Genomic DNA, 10,223 nt, shown 5'->3' with positions numbered 1-10,223 from the left:
ACTCTTTGTAATACTTTAAGCAATAAAAAAAAATTGGAAAAAAATAGATACAGAGGCAGAGCAACATCAATCAGACTGTCAAACTACAGCGGGAAGGCTGGGGAGGGTTGGGGGATGGGAGGGGAGGGTAAGAGATCAACCATAGGACTTGTATGCATGCATACGAGCATAACCAATGGACACAAGACACTGGGGGGCATGGGAGGCTAAGGGAGGGTCAAGGGGAGAAAAAAGAGGGACATATATAACACTCTTTGTAATACTTTAAGCAATAAAACAATTAAAAAATAATAATAAAACAAAAAAGTAAAGAGAAATAATTCCATTTTATTATCTCTGGATAAATAAAACAAAAACTACGTAATGAAATCTTGTTTTCCTTAAACTAAAAAAAAAACTTAAACTAAAACTGAATTTTAGAAATGTATCATAGCACCATCTGCAGATTCAGTCTTTATTCACACATTAGTTTTCATACAATTGTTTCTTCATTCTTTCAAGAAAATGGATGCAAATAGACATTCTTTAACCAATTAAATAGGATGCTTCAAGAAAAAAAACCATAATAATACATAGTTGCATATATCCTGAATACTTTAGTATTAAACTCAAGAAATACAAATGTGAATTTTCTTTTTACTTATTTATTTTTATGTTTTTATAATATTGTGCTTTTATTAATTTGTACATTTGAGTGATTACATAACTGTTTGAAGGTGGCATGGCCTTAAGTCACTAAGGACCCTTCTTATTGTTAGTTAATTCTCTTCAGAAACTTTACAAAGGCTTCCCTCTAGGTTACTGTGAATTGACTTTCCCAGTCCCCAGTGATTCCTTTTCCCATAAAATATACTTTGCTTTTGTCTATATAGGTATCAGTTGTTAGAGAGGAATTGCTCATTGTATTATCTCTCCTGGCCGGGAAGGTATATTCTTGAGGACTGAGGTCAGCTCTGAGCTTAGCTTCATGCCCAAGCATTGGCTGCTTCTCTCCACACTGGCTCTCATGTCCTGTTGCAGCCCCTCATACAATATCCATAGGAAATTCTCTTTCTTGCATCAGCAGACAGCCATGAACCTATCAAACTATGAACCCAGTGGCACATTACCTTGTAGGAATCATTAAAAATATTCTAAAAGTGAGTTTGGATTTCTGGTCATTTTATTTCTTTCCATAAATGATAACCAGAAATATTAACTTCTGTGGGATTTCTCATGTTGGAAATAATTCTCTAGGTCCATCCATGCTGTTGTAAATGGTAAGATTTCTTTGATTTTTATGGCTGAACTAGAGGCCCGGTACACAAAAATTTGTATACTCGGGGGGTCTCCTCAGCCTGGCCTGTGCCCTCTCATACTCTGGGACCCCTTGGGGGATGACCACCTGCTGGTTTAGGCCCGCTCCCTGGGGAATTGGGCCTAAGCTAGCAGTCAGACATCACTCTGGCAGCCAGGGAGCCCTCAGGGGATGTCCACTTGCCAGTGGGGAGCAGGCCTAAGCTGTAGTCAGACATCCTTAGCACTGCTGAGAAGGCGGGAGAGGCTCCCACCACCACCGCTGTACTGGCAGCCCTCAGCCTGGCTTGTGACTGAGCAGAGCTCCCCCTGTGGGAGTGTACTGACCACCAGGGGGCAGCTCCTGCATTGAGTGTCTGTCTTCTGGTGGTCAGTGTGTGTCATAGTGACCAGTCATTCCCAGTCGTTCTTCTGTTAGGGTCAGTTTGCATATTACCCTTTTATTATATAGGATAGAGGCTGGGTGCACAGGTGGGGGCCGGCTGGTTTGCCCTGAAGGGTGTCTCAGATCAGGGTGGAGGTCCCACTGGGATGCCTGGCCAGCCTGGGTGAGGGGCTGATGGCTGTTTAAAGGCTGGTCACACCCCCTTCAGGTTGGGAGTCCCTACTGGGGTGCCTAGACAGTCTGGGTGAGGGGATGAGGGCCGTTTTCAGGCTGGCCAAGCCCATCGGCAACGGAAGCTCCCAGCCTCTCCTTTATTTCTTTTTTTTTATTATTATTATTCTGGGATTTATTTACCTTCTATAATTGAAGCTTTGTTGCCTTCAGTGGAGCTCAGAGCCGGCTCAGGGCCGGCTGGAAATTGTCTTCCTCCACCACTGGAGTAACCAAGCCTCCGGCTCATTTCAGCTCCTTGGCTGCCAGCTGCCATTTTGGTTGGGTTAATTTGCATATATTCACTCTGATTGGCTGATGGGCATGGCTTAAGGCGTAGCGAAGATACAGTCAATTTGCATGTTTGTTTTTTATTAGATTAGATAATGTTCCATTGTGTAGATCTACCACAGGTTTTTTACCTACTCCTCTACTATGGACACTTCGGTCCTTCACTGCTTGCCCTACTGAGTTGACCCCACCCACAGCTCTCTGTTCCTCCTGATCAAAGGAAGTGCCTGCTACAGCCAGCTCTCTCCCCTCTCCCTGCCTCTGAGCCATCATTTCTTAGCTGCAGGGTTGCATCTGCTTGCAATCTGTGCTTTCCTCACTTCTCATTGTCCAGGTTATTCCCGGGGGCCAACTTTAAATGTTCCAATATGTGGGTCTCAGGCGTGCATTAGTGTTGGCAAGAGTTTTTTTGTTGTTGTTGTTGAATTATAGTTGGTTAACTTGTTGAAATTTCAGGGAGAGGACAAGGAACGCTCTTCCACTGCCACCCCTCTGATGTCCTTGGATGATGTTAATGGCCTACATACCATCTTTCTTTTGCAGGTTCCTTCTCACATGACACCAACTGCTACATGATTACTAGATAGTGATTCTTAAAGATCAATCATGCACCCTCCAAATTCCCTATATGGGCATGTTGTATTCAGAGAATGTTATGGAATCTCAAGATATATTCTGGGAATATTTCTGAAAAAGCCCTTTTGCTTTCATTAAATTTTCAAAAAAATTTATAGAATATGTAAAGTGAGCCAGATTGCCAAATCATCTTACTCATAACTGAATTCTTCTTATCATTAAAATATTTTTCCTAGTTCATTTATTTTCCATGTCATCTTTTCAACTATTTATTTCTTAAAAACTTTTCTGATATCTCCAATACTCCTTAGTTTTCCTTACTCTTACCTATTTCTCTATGAAAATGGATGCCATCAAAAGAGGAATTCCGTATATCCTTTCTGATTGGTGTTTCTAGTTTCTTGAGATATATTCCTAGAAGTGGGATTACTGGGGCAAATGGGAGTAACATTTTTAGTTTTTGAGTAAACTCCATACTGTTCTCCACTGTGGCTGCAGCAGTCTGCATTCCCACCTGTAGTCCATGAGGGTACCTTTTTCTCCACATCCTCGCCAGCACTTGTCATTTGTTGATGAGAACCATTCTGTCAGGTGTGAGATGGTACAGCATTGTTGTTTTGATTTTCATCTCTGGAGGATTAGTAAATTTGAGCAAGTTTGGAGAGCATTATGCTAAGTGAAATAAGCCAGTCAGAGAAAGATAAATATCATATGATCTCACTCATTTGTGCAATATAATGAACAATATCAACTGATGAACAAAAACAGATGCAGAGACATAGAAGCATTAATCAGACCATCCAACCTCAGAAGGAAGGCAGGGGAGGGTAGATTAAGGGGGTTAGATCAACCAAAGGACTTGTATGCATGCATATAAGCCTAACCAATGGACACAGACACCAGAGTGGGTGAAGGCATGAGTAGAGGGCACAGGGGCAATGAGGGGATAAGAACACATATGTAATACTTTAATCAATAAAGAAAAAATAAAATAAAATTAAAATAAAATAAAAAGAGGAATTCCATCAGCTTCTACCCATTCCTAAGTCCATCCAAACCTTTGGCCCAGACACTCTACCTCTTACTTTGGTTGAAGAGTCCTTGCGCCATGCAAATGTCAACCCATATCCCTGGTTATCCTTCATTTCCTCTTATTTGTCAAGGATATCACTAAAGCAAATCTTTATTAACAGCATCAACAGATTTTTCTTTTTATCTTTCCTGTCAACATGCAAACATGTTCTTGATATTTCTTCAATATAAAAACAAACTACTGTACATCTCATTTCCCCACCTGATACCCCCTTTCGATCTTTGCTTTCCAAGGTAGGAAAATACTTAAAGGGATTTGTTCATATCATAGTGTAGATTGCTCTACCCCATTCTCTTAGAGATAGAAACATCAAAGATGAGAATCATTCATTGGCTGCCTCATGCTAAGGGCACACTGAGAATCTAGTCCGCAACCTGGGCATGTGCCCTGAAGAGAAAGAAATATAACCATGATCTCCTGGTTCATTTGTCAAAGCTCAGGCATTTATGCATGCCATCCGAGCCCTTGTAATTTATTCATTCTCTCCACTTCAGTCAAATTGGCCTCTGCTATGTGCCTCAAACTATGAGGTAATCCCTAACCAAAGGGCTTTCCATTTGGAAATTCTTCAGTCTAGAATAATCTTTTCATAGATTTTCTCAGCAAATCGCCTCTTATGAGGTCTTTACTAGGAACTCATCTAAAGTTTCAAATATTTTTTTTTAGCAGGTAATATCCTCTTTCCCTGCATTAATGTTTCTTCTTAGCACTTATCACTTTCTGACACACTGTGTATTTTCCTTAACTAATTTGTTTATTATATGCTTCCCTCAATAGAATTTAAGCTCCAAACGGGCAGGTAGTTGTGTATTTGTTTCACAGTTATATCATCAGATGATAGAACAGTGATGAGCACATAGAAGGTTCTTCACTAACACTCATTTCAGAAATCAATTCGTGAATATTATTTTACACAGCAGCTATATGTAAACCTGTAATGACGCCATCTTTTCTGAGAAACTTTCATATTTTGTGTGTTGTTTTTTTTTCCAGAACTTTTCACTTTCCTATTTTTCTCCTATTTCATTAGCTTCTTCTTTGATCGATTTTACATTTTCTCCTCAACATGCCACGTTATTAATGTTGGATGTCTCATTGCTGTGAGTTGAACTGTGTCAGCACCCTACCCCCAGTTTATATGCGGTAGTCCTAACCCCATTACTTCAGATAGTAACCTTATTTTGAGATGTGGTTAGAGCCATAACCAAGTTAAAGTGAGGTCATTAGTATGAGCACTAATCCAATATGTTTCATGTCCTTCTACAAAAGGAAAATTTGGAGACACGCACACACACAGAGACAAACACACACATACAAACAGGGACAACACTGTGCTAAGCTGAAGAAGAAATTGAAGTTATGCTTTTACAAGCCCCAGAGTTGCCAGCAAAGTATCAGAGTCAGGGCGAGGCATGGATGTTATTCTCCCTCCCAGTCCTCAGAAGGAAGCAACCCTGCAGACCCCCTGAGCTCAGACTTCTGCCTCTAGATCTGTGAGACAATACATTTCTGTTGTTTAACCCCTGAGTCTGCAGAAATTGTTATGGCCGCCCAAGTAAATGAACACACCCAGGGAGCAGGTGTTGAGATTCTACTTTAGCTACATTTCATCCTTTAGTGATCTCATGACTTGTGCCTTTAAATCTCATTCATATACTGAAGTCTACCAACTGCTTACCTCCAGCCAGCATCACCTCAGAAATTCCCACATATATCTCCAACTCCATTCAGCCTCAGCTTTAAAATGTCCAAATCTGAGCTCACTGTGCTCTGGAACCTCCTTCCTCCCGCCTTTTCCCTCTCACTTATCTGCAATGGCTCCCTTCAAGTTGCTCAGCTGCTCTACCTTGGCAACCTGCTGGACTTTTTTCGTTCATATCCTTAATCTATCAACAAAATCTTGGACATATTCACATTCTCCTTCTCATCATGTACAATCTGTGCCCCGGTAGCCACCACCATCTTTCACCTGGTTTATAGCAGGAGCCTCCTTCTTTGTTTCCCTGCTTCCCCTTTAGACCAGTGGTTCTCAACCTTCCTAATGCGCGGCCCTTTAATACAGTTCCTCATGTTGTGGTGACTCCCAACCATAAAATTTTTTTCGTTGCTACTTCATAACTATAATTTTGCTACTGTTATGAATCGTAATGTAAATATCTGATATGCAGGATGTATTTTCATTGTTACAAATTGAACATAATTAAAGCATAGTTATTAATCACAAAAACAATATGTAATTATATATGTGTTTTCCGATGGTCTTAGGCAACCCCTGTGAAAGGGTGGTTCGACCCCCAAAGGGGTCGAGACCCACAGGTTGAGAACCGCTGCTTTAGACCCTTCATTCTATGTGCAATATAGCAGCCAAAATGATCCCATCCCAGTGTAGTTCAGATATTATAACACCATTGTCCCAAACTCTGCATCATCTTCTCATCTCAGTCCTCAAGTCCTCCTCGGGGTCTGTGAGACCCCTCAGGGTCCAGAACATGGTAACTTCTCTGAGCTCATCCTCAGCTCTGCCCTCATCCAGTGCACGCTGCTGGGGCCACACTGGCTACCTTGCTGTCCTGATGCACCAGGACTGTTCCCTCGCTGGAACCAGCTGTGCCTTCTGCCCAAACACTCAACTCTCTGGTTTCTACACTGCACATCAGAGTCATTCAATAAATATTTCTTGAAAGAATAGAGGATAAATTGAAAAGATTTCTTAATAAAATAAAATTAATATTCTTTAGATTCACTTCAATTGCACTATTATCCTGCTACCATTTGATCTAGAAGCTTCTTTTGTGTACATAACATGAGGATTTTTTTCTGCTTTCATAGCAGTGCTTTGCATAGAAAAGTCATTAATAAAATATTTAGTAATTTGTGATATCGGATATGAACAAAAGATGAAATCAGTCAAATTCACTTCAACTTGTACTTCTACACTAGTAGAACTGGTGATTACTAGTGATTACTAGAAATTACTGGTCAATCTAGATTAGTCTCTCTTTACTAGGTGTACCAGTTAATAATAGCGGATTTTGTAATAAAAGAAAACATGATAATTTCAAGAGAAACATCAAAAGTGCTTTATTCAAAGTAGTGTCCATTGCTAGCTACACATTTCCCCCATCTTTCAGGTAATTTGTGGATACCGTCCCAATAGAACTTTTCTTGTTTTGAGGCAAACCATTCAGAGACCCAATTTTCCACTTCTTCATATGTTTTGAAGTACCGCTCAGAAAGTGGGTGTGCCATCGATCGGAACAAGTGGTAATCTGAAGGAGCAAGGTCTGGTGAATACAGCGGGTGGGTTAGTATTTCCCAGGCTAGGTCTTTTAATGTGTCTTTAACTGGTTTTGAAGTTTGTGATGGTGCATCATCATGAAGCAAATTTACTTTGCTGTGTTTTCTGGTACATTCTGGTCCTTCCATGATATAAGTGTGGTTCAAGTTGGTTATTTGTTGTCAGTAGCGATCAGTATTAATGATTTCACCTGATTGTAGAAGGTCATAATACATTGCACCTTCCTGATCCCACCAAACACAGAGCATTGTCTTCTTTCCAAAGTGATTTGGCCTTGCAGTCGATGTTGATGGTTGACCTGGATCAACCCATGATTTTGTGCATTTGGGATTCTCAAAATAAATCCACTTTTCATCACCAGTCAGAATTCGATGCACAAAAGACTCTTGTGACGTGGAAGCAATATTATACTGATGACTTTTTGGTTTTCCCTTTGTCTTTTGTTCAGTTAATGTGGCATCCATTTTGCTTCCGAGCAATGTTCAATCTTTCTGCAAGTTGTTTTTGAGTTTGACATGCATCTTCCTCCAATAATGCTTGTAATAGTTGGTCTTCATACTTTTTCAGTTGACCTGCACATTCTTTGTCTTTCACATTGAAATCATCACATTTAAAGCGTTTAAACCCGAGTTCACAAGTATATTGAGATAAAGCATGTTCACCATAAGCTTCCCAAAATATAAGATAACTTTCAGCAGCACTTTTATTAAAATAAAGTAATGAATTATAACTTCTTGCAAATGCTCTTTTTTGGCATGAAATTCAAAATTTTTAAGTGTAAAAATATCTATGATGGTAACACCTTTTGCAAATTTGTCATTTGAGGTTTTGAAGCTTATTGTCAATAAAATAAAATAGCATACTCATAAAATCGCATATATATCAACATATGTGTACCTCCATCTAGTGAAGAAAATCCGCATTATTAACCAGTATACCCAGTATATAGCCATATGCTCTAATTGTAGCAATTCAGAGTGAAGAAGCTTTGTGCTGTGTTGATATTGATTCTTTAAGAATGGTTTGGATCTTTCTGATTTCCATTATCTCAATAATTTCATTATGTTTTGGGTAAGAATATAAAACCTGTAGCCTCAAATAAAAATAAACCAAATAAAAAAAATACCATATTTTTCCCATTGATTTTTAGAGAGAAAGGGAGGTATTGAGGAATGTGGAGAGATTGAGGGTAAGAGAGAGAGAGAGAGAGAGAGAGAGAGAGAAAGCACTACATGTGGTGGTTGCCTCCCCTACCTGCCCCTTACTGGGGCCTGGAGTTGAACCTGCAACTCTGGAACCTGTCCTTGACCTGGAATTGAACCAGAGACCCTTCAGTGCATGGGCCATTAGTCTAATCACTGAGAAACATGAACCAGGGATCTCCGAAACATTTTGGGATTAATTTGGCACAGAATTCTATCTGCTTAACAGTTAAATTTTCCCACACTGATTATCAGCTGTACTTTCTGAATAGTTAAGGAAGCTCTATAAATAAACATAATTTTTTCTCAGTGACTACACTTTTAAAAATCCTCATATACTTTGAATTAGTCTAGAACAGTGATGGCAAACCTATGACACGCGTGTCAGAGGTGACACGTGAACTCATTTTTTTGGTTGATTTTTCTTTGTTAAATGGCATTTAAATATATAAAATTAATATCAAAAGTATAAATCTTTGTTTTACTATGGTTTCAAATATCAAAAAATTTCTATATGTGACATGGCACCAGAGTTAAGTTAGGGTTTTTCAAAATGCTGACACGCCGACCTCAAAAGGTTCGCCATCACTGGCCTAGAACTTTTATCATTAAACACTAGAAGCCTGGTGCACAAAATTTGTGCACTGTGGGGGAGTCCGTCAGCACAGCCCCCCCCCCCCTTCTCACAGTCAGGGAGCCCTCAGGGAATGTCCTATTGATGGCTTAGATAGGAAGTGGGCCTTAGCTGCAGTCTGGCCTCCCTTTGCAGTGGGCAACCTGGCTGATCAGGGGAAGGTGCCGCCCCCATCACTCCGCTGCTGCCGCCACTGTGGGCACACAGCCACCAAGGTGTTTTCATCAACATAAACTCTAGTCCCTTCACCACAAAAAAATGACAACTTTCTTTAGGCATTTTCAAGATGTCTCTTTTTTAGCATATGACCTTTCTCTTTCTTTCTTTCTTTCTTTCTTTCTTTCTTTCTTTCTTTCTTTCTTTCTTTCTTTCTTTCTTTCTTTCTTTCTTTCTTTCTCCTTCCTTCCTACCTTCCTTCCTTCCTCTCTCTCTCTCTCTCTCTCTCTCTCTCTCTCTCTTTCTTTCTTTCTTCCTCACCTGAAGACATTTTTCCATTGATTTTCAGAGAGCATGGAAGAGAGAGGGAAAGGCAGAGAGAAACATCAATGTGAGAGAAAACTTTGATTGGTTGCCTCCTGCATGAGCCCTGACCTGGGCCCCGGCCAGGGAGGAGCCTGCAACCTAAGCACATGCCATTGACCAGAATTGAACCCAGACCCTGCGGTCGGCAGGCCGAGGCTCTATCCACTGAGCCAAACCAGCTAGGGCAGGATATGACATTTCTTAGACCCTCCAGCAGCGGACCTTCATTTTTTCCTCCAGGAGTGAGGTAAAAAAACCCTAGATCACCTTTTTGGATTCCTATTATGCAAGTTATCAAGGTCACTGAGAGTGGCGTATTGGGAGCTTATCCAAAGAGCGGTCAGAAAAGGCGTTTCCTCTGCAGCTCACACACAGAGGCAGGACTGCCGGCGAGGGCCTGCTCTCAGCAGTGGCGGCTGTGAGCTGGTCCTCTCCCCTATCCCCTCTCCCCTTCCTCCTCTCCCCTCTCTCCTTTCTCCTTTTCCCTCTCCCCTCTCCTCTCCGGGCCTATGCTCGGCCATGACGACTGTGGATGGGCTTGCCAGGCTGCAAGCGGGCCTGCCCTGTCCTCTCTGGTCCTGCCCTTGGCCGTGGTGGCTTGGGAAGGCCCCCCATCTCTGTCTCTGTCTCCACTTAGGGCCTCACCTGCGCGCACAATCTCTTCCTGACCAGTCGTGACTGTACAGCTTCCTGGCTAATTTGCATATTACATATAT

The sequence above is a fragment of the Myotis brandtii genome, unplaced genomic scaffold (genome assembly GCF_000412655.1).
Source record: "Myotis brandtii unplaced genomic scaffold, ASM41265v1 scaffold2744, whole genome shotgun sequence".
Classification (NCBI taxonomy): domain Eukaryota; kingdom Metazoa; phylum Chordata; class Mammalia; order Chiroptera; family Vespertilionidae; genus Myotis; species Myotis brandtii.
The sequence above is the reverse complement of the archived record's forward strand: the minus strand, read 5'-3'. Positions refer to the sequence as shown.